At 42.0% G+C, this 13,009-nt stretch overlaps 1 long non-coding RNA gene across 1 annotated transcript; it reads left to right on the top strand.

Annotated features, from left to right (window-relative positions):
* The first annotated feature begins 875 nt into the window (after positions 1-875).
* On the top strand, positions 876-8,505 carry LOC144892435 (uncharacterized). The gene is made up of 3 exons (XR_013623647.1): positions 876-1,441; positions 3,122-3,396; positions 8,340-8,505. It is a non-coding gene; the product is annotated as an uncharacterized LOC144892435 (long non-coding RNA).
* Positions 8,506-13,009: the final 4,504 nt, after the last annotated feature.

Here is a 13,009-nt window from a genome sequence, read left to right as displayed (position 1 = left end):
AACCCTGCACCAACCTCACAATAAGCAATCTGCACCAACCTCACAAGAAGCAATCTGCACCAACCTCACAATAATCAACCCTGCACCAACCTCACAATAATCAACCTGCACCAACCTCACAATAAGCAATCTGCACCAACCTCACAAGAAGCAATCTGCACCAACCTCACAATAAGCAACCCTCCACCACCCTCACAATAAGAAACCTCCACCAACCTCCCACGCTCTGCAAGCTGCACGAACCTCACAATAGGAAACCTGCACCGACCTCACAATTATCAACCCTGTACAAACCTCACAATAATTAACCCTGCACCAACTTCACAAGACGCATCCTGCACCGACCATCCAATACGCATCCTGCACCGACCTTCCAATATGCACCCTGCACCAACCTTCCAATATGCACCCTGCAACAACCTTCCAGTACGTACCCAGAAACAACCTTTCAATATGCACCCCACAGCAACCGTTCAATACGCACCGCTCGAACCTTCCAATACGTACCACGCACCAAACTTTCAATACGCACCCCGCTCGAACCTTCCAATACGTACCACGCACCAACCTTTCAATGCGCACCCCACAGCAACCGTTCAATATGCACCCACAGCAACCGTTCAGTACGCACCCACAGCAACCGTTCAATACGCACCCACAGGAACCGTTCAATATGCACCCACAGCGACCTTCCAATATGCACCTCTCACCAACTTTCCAATATGCACCCTGCAACAACCTTCCAATACGTACCCCTCACCAACCTTCCAATATGTACCATGCAGTGACCTTCCAATACGCACTCCGCACCAACCTTTCAATATGCACCCTGCATCAAACTTCCAATACGCAACCCGCACCAACCTTCTGTGGAAGTGTAACTCAGTGTAACATATTGATTGGCCCTGGTAACTTATTAATTAACCTGGTAACAAAGCAGATACATTTTATGTGTATGAACAATGTAATCTCTTGAAACACCTGGTCAAGGCCCCAGGCTAGAGCACCCCCCCCTGCTGTGTAAATGGAAATCACAGCAGGAGGGGAGCGAGCTGATGCCAGGACTCGGTGCGATGCATGACCTCGGGACATTAGCGGAGAGGAGATTAAGTCCAGTTTGGCGATATAACGAGAGCAAACGTTGAGTAAAGTAGACTTGTCCTCAGGAGCCCTGCCCGACGGAACGATGGAATGAACGAGTACTTGCTACGTGAAGCGCTGACCGAACGGGAGTGTCGGATGAACGAGAAGGACCAGCGAAAAGAGTTAACCTGATCCATTATATTATGCGGTATCATTTTGGTAATTGGATGAAGTGAATACAGTTTAATAAACGAGACCTTTTGTAACCTGTGTCCGGTCATTGGAGTCCTGTGAGTCATACACGAAATTCTTCCACAATATGGAGGCACCGCTGAAATTTCGAGTGGACGTCGCCAAGGTGAGCATGTAAGCATGACGTCTTGGGGATCTGTCCATTATGAAATATGAATTCTGAAGATGGAGGATTTGGTGTGTGGGACTTGCATTCCGTAGGTAATCCAAGGAGTGTAAAAGTATTTTGTCACGACCGTCCAAGGTAAAAGTCACGGATGGAACGGATTAAATGAATTCTCATTAAAAAGCGGAATTAAGTACGCTGTGTGATGATGGAGATCCTTGATGACGAATCAGGAATAGTGAATGAGCAGACAAATATCACGGATGGTACACCAGATAGGGAAAATGTAGATGAAACCCCTTTTGCTCAGGTGCTGTGTAGCGCTGCACAAAGATCCATATGAGCGGGGCCTGGGTGCTGTGTAATTAGTACACAAAGAACCAATTACTAGGGTGCTGAATAAACACAAAGATCCATTTTTGGAGCTGGTTCTCCCGGTGCTGTGATTTATTCAAAGAACCAAAATCTTGTAAGAATTAAGATATGATTTGTCGACATCATAAATACTTTAATATATGTAACGATTTTGTAACGATCATCCTGCAAAAGGTCTGCTCGTTCTTTTCCTTTGAGTCGTAAAATCCTGTTGAATTCTCATTAGAATGCGGAATTAAGTACGCTGTGTGATGATGGAGATCCTTGATGACGAATCAGGAATAGTGAATGAGCAAACAAATATCACGGATGCTGCGGCTGGAGCAGGGGAAGCGATTTTTGAATTGTTCAGTGATTATTCGATATTGTTATGACTTATTGTCAATAGGTATACTAAGTGGCCATGAGGTAGCCTGTTGCTATGTACAGTTTTATTCTATTGTTGATTATACCACATAGCTGTGGTGATAAAGGAAATGTTCGTTTTAAATAGATGATTATGATAGGACCATGACGATAAAATCATGATGATTATTATGAATGATATCATAGGGTTCAAATGCAGAATGCTGCATGAACTTGGGAAAGAACTTTCAAGCCCTATGGGATAAATTGGGTATTACAAGCGATGGAGTTTCAAAATTTAGCATGATTGAAGAAATTTTACAGTCTTATTTCAGGAGTTTTACGAAATTTATATTGCCAAGAGATTTTGGATGCTATTAAAAGAAAAATGATGAGATGTTTTTCCCAATGAACTTTAATATCTGCCATCCATTTTGGCTGTCTCACGAATGAAGGATGAGTTGCCTTCAGTGGTTGCAAAGAAAATTTGTGGAGACCAGGCAAAATGGGGAAATATGTCAGATATGACCCTAGGACAGGACGGTGATTCATCAATTGACATGAGGTACGAACCAGAGGTGACGACCGATGAGTCGATCTCAGTCAATGGATGGACCTGTCCTGACATCATTGGGGAAAGGGCTTATGCAAGGAGACATCCAAAATGATTAATTTGATTTATTGATGAATATTGATGAATTAATTGAAATTGAATAATTGATTGAATTGTTAATTGATTGAATCTAATTGATTGAATTTAATTGCATAAATTGAACTGAATAAATTGAATTGAATATATTGATTGTTTGATTGATGAAAATGCGGTCTCAAGAAAGAAGCTTTGATATATTTGCGAGAGATTATCAATGTGGAGACAACCTGGGAAAATTGAGCAAGGTGGTGAGTTTATATACAGATATATATGTGCGGTTACCATTGTGTGATTTCCCCGTCAAACAGAGCGGACACCTGAGGATTCACCCATTTCATACTGACCCTCCGGCTCATCTGCAAATACTGATCTGTGAGATTGGATTGTGCAAAAGCCACAGCTGAGGGAGATTCTCTGGAAATCACCGTGTGAACAGGTGGAGAGATCCTTCCTGGAGGTACGAGTGAAGCTTTAGAGGAACCTGGAACAAGCTACAACACATCCAACGCTACTTTGATAAAAGGCAGAATGGGAAATGGAGCCTGCAAGAATACACAAGGACAACCAGAAATTCCACAAAAAGGTACTTGTACACATCATATGTACGACCGTTATGGTGCCGAAGCTATAAGGCAGGTCGAGAATTGGTATTTGTGGACAAAGGGACATGATGAGGAGTTTCCAAGAGATGGTACATTCGAGCGAAGTCGATTGGAAAGATTGGAACAAAGATTGAAAGCCAGGAAGAGACAGAATCTAACGGTAGACTGGCTTGCATTCCATCTTTGGGATGGTGAATCCAGACAACGGAAACAGCAAGAACAGATAACGGATGTAGAATTTAAAATAAAAAGGATACAGGATACAGTGGAGGAGACAAATGCACAACTGCCCTCGAAATTAGGAATGAAAGTGACAGTTGTCCCATCTGATTTCCAGTTGTCTCCCCAAAAAGGACGGTACAGAGAATTTTTTCGTGTTTCAGGAGATAACGAGAGATTGCAGTGGTAACTCAGGGATGTAGAGATGCAGCCCAGCAATACAAGTGCACAGGTGCACAGCCCAGGTAACGACAGAAGCCGGTGCTTCAACTGTGGAGAGATGGGACACTGGATAAGGAGATGCCCATATCTGAGCAGAAGACAATTTCAACAGGGAAACCAAGGACAAAGAAACCAAGGACAAAGAAACCAAGATCAAGGGTACCAGTGCTGACCGATACCTCAGACAATGATTAGGCCTTCATTGCGACAAATCCCAAATGACGATTGGCCTCAACAAATTAGATTACTGGACAAACATGAATAACTGTCGATGATTCTTGTGTCTGAAAAGTTTTCAGAGCAAGAATGATTCATTTTTCTTTTTGCTTGTTAACAAATTAATAATTAATTGATCAAATGCCAAAATTGGATCTTCTATTTTGGGCACAGCAATTTTAAATTTACAAAGTTTGGAACAATTGCGTTGCAATTGTTGGCAAACCAAGTAACAAGAGTCACATGATGATCAGGTGGGAATTTCGGACTATTGTTCCGCACGATTGATAGGTCAATGGTCGACTGACATGCAAATGGGTGTGTAGTCAAAATTTGGATAGATTATTGTGAAGGCAGAAAGGGTAATTTCAATTTGACATCATAAGGGTTTTCTAAGAATGGACTTTTGGTTTATTTGTCTATAAGCATTTTGAATTTGATTGACAAATTTTATGAAATTGAAATAAAATTGACACCCATCTGATCTGTAAATAATGGTTCCAACGCAAACAAATATGCATAATGCATGTGTGTGTGTGTTTTTGTGTATCAATCTTACAAGATTGTTGACACCGACAGTGTGCCTGTCTGGAAATGGATAGTTATATGTGGATGGGATTGGAATATGTGGATGGGATTGAATATCCAGAGAATCCGTAAAATAAAATAGAAATATAATTTGATCATGAACATTATCTCTTTTGTCAAGGGAAATGGAATATAAAAAAATTTGATGTGCTGGGTTATGAGCAGCCATTAATTAATAGTAAAATTGTGAGTAATTTTGGGATTCCATTTTTGATAGAATGTATATGAGAATAACATCTATTTATGGATATGAGCTTCATAAAAGGAAATGAGGAAGTACAAAATCATCCAAATTTGGGAGAGGTCTTACACTGACTTCCCAGAATACTCTGCTCATGGATTTTATATATATAAACTTGAATTTTATCAGCATATAAATTGTGCTGTATGTATGGATGTGTTTTAGGCATAGATGATATGGGAAAAGAGTAAAGAAAATTTTGCTGGTTTGAACTATTGTGGGTTTTTCAGTTCTGGAGTTTAAACAAAGTCACTGGTTAACAGATGAGAAAGGATAGTAAATAAATTATTCTCTGCTGGGCAAATTAAGTACGATATTACTAAGACTTATGAGAGCTATTGTTCCGCCTTACAGCAGTGGAAAATTATTGGAAAAAATTAGATCCAACATAATGAATCTATAAAAGAATGTGATAGGGATAATATCCTCAATTTGTACTAATTATTTGATTGTGGGTAAAGGAATTAAGTCATCGTAGTGGATTGTTAACAGCAGCCTGAAAATGTCCTGAGAGTGTGCATCCATGTAATCAGAAATCCCAGATTTGTTTTTACAAACAACATTTTGGTAGAGGTCTTGTGTGGACGAGCACTTCCTTGGTAGATAAAAAACGGTACTGCATGCTGGCAGCCACTTTTGCGGCCAGTTAGGCCAAACAAATTGAGAGGAAATTGTAGTTAAATATGTAAGTTACACATGGCTATTTGTAAAAAAGGAAATTTGTTGAGATGGGAAACATTTTTTCGAAGGTTTATTAAGGTGTTATAATATGACATGTGGCAAGGCAAACTATTGGATGGGAAAATTAGATCTGGCTATAGAATAAATTTATTGACCCCTTGAAGTTAATCCTTCGAATCATTGTTTCACTGGCATTTTTGTTCAAATTGGAAATAGTTTGGTAGAGCTTTGGTTAAAACCTTTGGTTGCGGTATCTTGGAACGAAATGATAAACCATAGGAGATTGATAAGAATAGAAAAAATATGGACCCAAAATAGAAAGTTGGATTCATGCCTCTCATTGCAAGCAAGCACATGGGGCTAAGGTGGACGATCCCACAGAAAATGAGGCTGCACCTAGCAGCCCAGCAGAACATTCAGTGGTAGATAAATGATAGTCGTGATTTACAGTCATTTGAATTACATTTTAACACCCCTTGCATTGATAAACATTACATTTTCAACATGTGATATTCCTACTTGGAATAGTGACATTTATTTGCCTACATGACATACAATTACCTGCTGATATTAACACCACATGAGTGAAAAATGTATCACAACTACACTCATGATCAGGGGATTGAGTTCAACCCCGGGAGATAGGGGGATCAGGGTAAGACAAATAATCTGATTATGTTACATATTAAGGGATTTTCTTTATTTACCTTTTAGGAAGCTTGTTAGTTTGGTATATAATGTTAAATGTCATCGACATATAACTATGTCATAGATATGAATATATACAAGGAGTAGCAGACTTGTTTGTTGGTTTAGTAGTTATATTGGCAATTGTTTTAGTGGTGGCTTGCTTGAAAGCCTTAGTGACGGTGTGTTTGAATAAGGTAACCAACAACACGATGATAACGCATGAAGTGACAAATGAGGAAAGAAATGTGGAACCAGAAAAGGAAGACTTTTATGGCGACATAAACAGTAGAATTAAGATAATGGCATAACGACAATGTTATGAGTTGTGTCAATTACAATATCAATGAACTCATATCACCACGAGTGACACACTGTTAAAAAAAAAAAAAAAAAAAGAGGGAAAAGAAAAAGTGGAGAGGAATTATGGTAATAATACATTATGCTTAATTTGTTGGTTTGGAAAAATTGTTGTTGGGAATTAGGTATTCCCGTTTGTGATTGTAATCATATACAATGCTATTCTTAGTTTAGTAATAAAATACATACCTGATTGAATATTATTTGTGTGACGCATATAAATGAATATAACTTTTTGAGTTAAGGAAAAACAACAAATTGTTGAATGTGAAACTGTCGGAAGATATACATGATTATGCTGATTTCATGGTAAGATGTACCCTATCTGATTCAGTGTGTGCGGAAAGCAGATTCAGATATGACTGAGCATAAAGATAAGACGAGATCACATTTTGGAGGGATTGCTAACGGAATTGGGAAGAAGTTCGAGAAAGAAAATTTGTGGCTAAAAAATGAAGTTAATCGTGGCATACACCCTCTTTCTCAAAGAATGATGAAGACATTCTCCCGTGTAACTTGGAGATGAATGCTTACCTTCACCAAGGAAATTTATGTGACCATTTGCCTGGATCACACTGCAACATATGAAAGAAAGGCGATCACTTACTCTTGGTCGAAGACTTCGAACATTCACCACATCAGAAGTTGCAGGACAACGACATTTTACCTGCAACCTCTGTGAAATGCGGGGACATATGTTATTACTTCACCAACGTCCGGGGAACCAGCATGGAGCTGCAAAAACGGCTGTGCCCTTGTCACAACAGCTGTGCACGATTCTGCTGGTTGCTCCTGGTAAGGACCATGAATGACCTGAACACCATGGTCCCAACATCAGTGTGGATGCATCCGGCATCCCTGTTCCACATCTTGCTGGCCAATCATGGTTCACAGCAAAAAGTGGCAAGAATGCTACATGGAGAGAAGGGTCAGTCTATGACTCCGCAGTGTTACCACAACAGCGAAATCCTACACGAAGTAGTGCAGGAGCTATGAAGATATTAGGAGAAAATGCTTCATACCTGGATTCAAACACAAGTGATCAGCCCTTCCTTTCAAACAAAGTCAACATTTGTGTGGAGGCAAACGTTTTTTGCCAGATGGTGCAGATGCTGTACAAAACTTGAAAATGAAGTGAAATTGTTGTATCTTGGTGATGGTGAAGTGTTGTTTTGAAAATATATTTGTGATGCAAATGCAATAGATTGAACGATATGGAAGAAGTCAATGACCAACGAAATGTTTTGTGATTCTTGCAGGATGACGGTGTATGCCTAAGGGAATTTGATTACCAAAGTGATTGATTATTTACTTATACTTGTAATGATGTTTACTAGTAGTGATTGATTGTTTACTTATATTGATGTTTAGATTAATGGTTAATATAAACAAAAACAAAAAGATGAGGGAATTGTGGAAGTGTAACTCAGTGTAACATATTGATTGGCCCTGGTAACTTATTAATTAACCTGGTAACAAAGCAGATACATTTTATGTGTATGAACAATGTAATCTCTTGAAACACCTGGTCAAGGCCCCAGGCTAGAGCACCCCCCCCTGCTGTGTAAATGGAAATCACAGCAGGAGGGGAGCGAGCTGATGCCAGGACTCGGTGCGATGCATGACCTCGGGACATTAGCGGAGAGGAGATTAAGTCCAGTTTGGCGATATAACGAGAGCAAACGTTGAGTAAAGTAGACTTGTCCTCAGGAGCCCTGCCCGACGGAACGATGGAATGAACGAGTACTTGCTACGTGAAGCGCTGACCGAACGGGAGTGTCGGATGAACGAGAAGGACCAGCGAAAAGAGTTAACCTGATCCATTATATTATGCGGTATCATTTTGGTAATTGGATGAAGTGAATACAGTTTAATAAACGAGACCTTTTGTAACCTGTGTCCGGTCATTGGAGTCCTGTGAGTCATACACGAAATTCTTCCACACTTCCAATATGTATCCCACACCAACCTTCTAATACGTACCCACACCAACCTTCCAATATGTACCCCACACCAACCTTCCAATACGTACCCCTCACCAACCTTCCAATATGCACCATGCAGTGACCTTCCAATACGCAACCCGCACCAACCTTCCAATATGTATCCCACACCAACCTTCTAATATGTACCCACTCCAACCTTCCAATATGTACCCCGCACCAACCTTCCAATACGTACCCCGCACCAACCTTTCAATTCGCACCCCGCTCCAACCTTCCAATATGCAAACCGCATCACCGTTCCAATACGTACCCCGCACCAACCTTCCAATAGGCACGCTGCAGTGACTTTCCATTATGCACCCTGCACCATTCTTCTAAAACATACCTACACCAACCTTCCAATAGGCACCTTGCAGCGACATTCCATTACGCACCCTGCACTAACCTTCTAATACATACCCGCACCAACCTTCCAATATGCACCCGCACCAACCTCACAACACGCTCCCTGCACCAATCTTTCAAGACGCCCCCGCACCAACCTTCCAATATGCACTCTGCAGTGACTTTCCAATATGCACCCCGCAGCAACCTTCCAATACGCACCCGCACCAACCTTTCAATACGCACCCCGCAGCAACCTTCTAATATGCACCCCGCAGCAACCGTCCAATACGCACACGCAGTAACCTTTCAAGACGCACCCTGCACCGACATTCAAATACGCATCCTGCACTGACCTTCCAATACGCACCCTGCAACAACCATCCAATACGCACCCATCAGCAACCTCACAATAGGCATGCTACACTGACCTCACAATAAACAACCTCCACCAACGTCCCACGCTCTGCAAGCTGCACCAACCTGAAAATAGGGAACCTGAACCGACCTCACAAAAAGCAATCTGCACCAACCTCACAATAAACAACCCTTCACCTACCTCACAACACAGACCTCATAATAAGCAACGAGCACCAACCTCACAACAGAAAACCTGCAGACTAACAGCATTCCAATACGCACCCCCGAGGAAACTTCACGATAGGTAGACTACACCGACCTCACAATAAGAAACCGACACCAACCTCATAATAATCAACCTGCACCAACCTCACAATAATAAACCCTGCACCAACCTCACAATAATCAACCTGCACCAACCTCACAATAATCAACCCTGCACCAACCTCACAATAATCAACTTGCACCAACCTCACAATTATCAACCTGCACCAACCTCACAATAATCAACCCTGCACCAACCTCACAATATACAACCTGCACCAACCTCACAATAATCAACCTGCACCAACCTCACAATAATCAACCTGCACCAACCTCACAATAATCAACCCTGCACCAACCTCACAACAATCAACCTGCACCAACCCCACAATAATCAACCCTGCGCCAACCTCACAATAATCAACCTGCACCAACCTCACAATAATCAACCCAGCACCAACCTCACAATAATCAACCTGCACTAACCTCACAATAATCAACCTGCACCAACCTCCCAATAATCAACCTGCACCAACCTCACAATAAGCAACCTGCACTAACCTCACAATAAGCAACCCTGCACCAACCTCACAATAATCAACCTGCACCAACCTCACAATAATCAACCTGCACCAACCTCACAATAATCAACCCTGCACCTACCTCACAATAATCAACCAGCACCAACCTCACAATAATCAACCTGCACCAACCTCACAATAATCAACCCTGCACCAACCTCACAATAATCAACCAGCACCAACCTCACAATAATGAACCTGCACCAACCTCACAATAATCAACCTGCACCAACCTCACAATAATCAACCAGCACCAACCTCACAATAATGAACCTGCACCAACCTCACAATAATCAACCTGCACCAACCTCACAATAATCAACCCTGCACCAACTTCACAATAATCAACCAGCACCAACCTCACAATAATGAACCTGCACCAACCAACCAATAAGCAACCTGCACCAACCTCACAATAATCAACCTGCACCAACCACACAATAATGAACCTGCACCAACCTCACAAGAATGAACCTGCACCAACCACACAATAAGCAACCCTGCACCAACAAACCAATAATCAACCTGCACCAAGCTCACAATAATCAACCTGCACCAACCTCACAATAATCAACCTGCACCAACCTCACAATAATCAACCCTGCACCAACCTCACAATAATCAACCTGCACCAACCTCACAATAATCAACCTGCACCAACCTCACAATAATCAACCCAGCACCAACCTCACAATAATCAACCTGCACCAACCTCACAATAATCAACCTGCACCAACCTCACAATAATCAACCCTGCACCAAACTCACAACAATCAACCTGCACCAACCTCACAATAATCAACCCTGCACCAATCTCACAATAATCAACGTGCACCAACCTCACAATAATCAACCCAGCACCAACCTCACAATAATCAACCTGCAACAACCTCACAATAATCAACCTGCACCAACCTCACAATAATCAACCTGCACCAACCTCACAATAATCAACCTGCACCAACCTCACAATAATCAACCCTGCACCAACCTCACAATAAGCAACCAGCACCAACCTCACAATAATCAACCTGCACCATCCTCACAATAATCAACCTGCACCAACCTCACAATAATCAACCCAGCACCAACCTCACAATTATCAACCTGCACCAACCTCACAATAATCAACCTGCACCAACCTCACAATAAGCAACCTGCACCAACCTCACAATAATCAACCTGCACCAACCTCAAAATAATCAACCTGCACCAACCTCACAATAATCAACCTGCACCAACCTCACAATAATAAACCCTGCACCAACCTCACAATAATCAACCTGCACCAACCACACAATAATCAACCTGCACCAACCACACAATAAGCAACCAGCACCAACCTCACAATAATCAACCTGCACCAACCACACAATAATCAACCTGCACAAACCACACAATAAGCAACCCTGCACCAACCTCACAATAATCAACCTGCACCAACCACACAATAAGCAACCCTGCACCAACCTCACAATAATCAACCTGCACCAACCTCACAATAATCAACCTGCACCAACCACACAATAAGCAACCCTGCACCAACCTCACAATAATCAACCCTGCACCAACCTCACAATAATCAAACCTGCACCAACCTCACAATAATCAACCCTGCACCTACCTTACAATAATCAACCAGCACCAACCTCACAATAATCAACATGCACCAACCTCACAATAATCAACCCTGCACCAACCTCACAATAATCAACCAGCACCAACCTCACAATAATGAACCTGCACCAACCTCACAATAATCAACCTGCACCAACCTCACAATAATCAACCAGCACCAACCTCACAATAATGAACCTGCACCAACCTCACAATAATCAACCTGCACTAACCTCACAATAAGCAACCCTGCACCAACCTCACAATAATCAACCTGCACCTACCTCACAATAATCAACCTGCACCAACCTCACAATAATCAACCTGCACCAACCTCACAATAATCAACCCTGCACCTACCTTACAATAATCAACCAGCACCAACCTCACAATAATCAACATGCACCAACCTCACAATAATCAACCCTGCACCAACCTCACAATAATCAACCAGCACCAACCTCACAATAATGAACCTGCACCAACCTCACAATAATCAACCTGCACCAACCTCACAATAATCAACCAGCACCAACCTCACAATAATGAACCTGCACCAACCTCACAATAATCAACCTGCACCAACCTCACAATAATCAACCAGCACCAACCTCACAATAATGAACCTGCACCAACCTCACAATAATCAACCTGCACCAACCACACAATAAGCAACCCTGCACCAACCTCACAATAATGAACCTGCACCAACTTCACAATAATCAACCAGCACCAACCTCACAATAATGAACCTGCACCAACCTCACAATAATCAACCTGCACCAACCACACAATAAGCAACCCTGCACCAACCTCACAATAATCAACCTGCACCAACTTCACAATAATCAACCAGCACCAACCTCACAATAATGAACCTGCACCAACCTCACAATAATCAACCTGCACCAACCACACAATAAGCAACCCTGCACCAACCTCACAATAATGAACCTGAACCAACCTCACAAGAATGAACCTGCACCAACCACACAATAATCAACCTGCACCAACCTCACAATATTCAACTTGCACCAACCACACAATAAGCAACCCTGCACCAACCAACCAATAATCAACCTGCACCAACCACACAATAATCAACCCTGCACCAACCAACCAATAAGCAACCTGCACCAACCTCACAATAATCAACCTGCACCAACCACACAATAATCAACCCTGCACCAACCAACCAATAAGCAACCTGCACCAACCTCACAATAAT

Source organism: Myxine glutinosa, chromosome 5 (assembly GCF_964187855.1).
Source record: "Myxine glutinosa chromosome 5, kmMyxGlut1.1, whole genome shotgun sequence".
In the NCBI taxonomy this organism is placed as follows: Eukaryota; Metazoa; Chordata; class Myxini; order Myxiniformes; family Myxinidae; genus Myxine; species Myxine glutinosa.
Note: the sequence above shows the minus strand (reverse complement) of the source record. Positions and strands in the feature narration are given on the sequence as shown.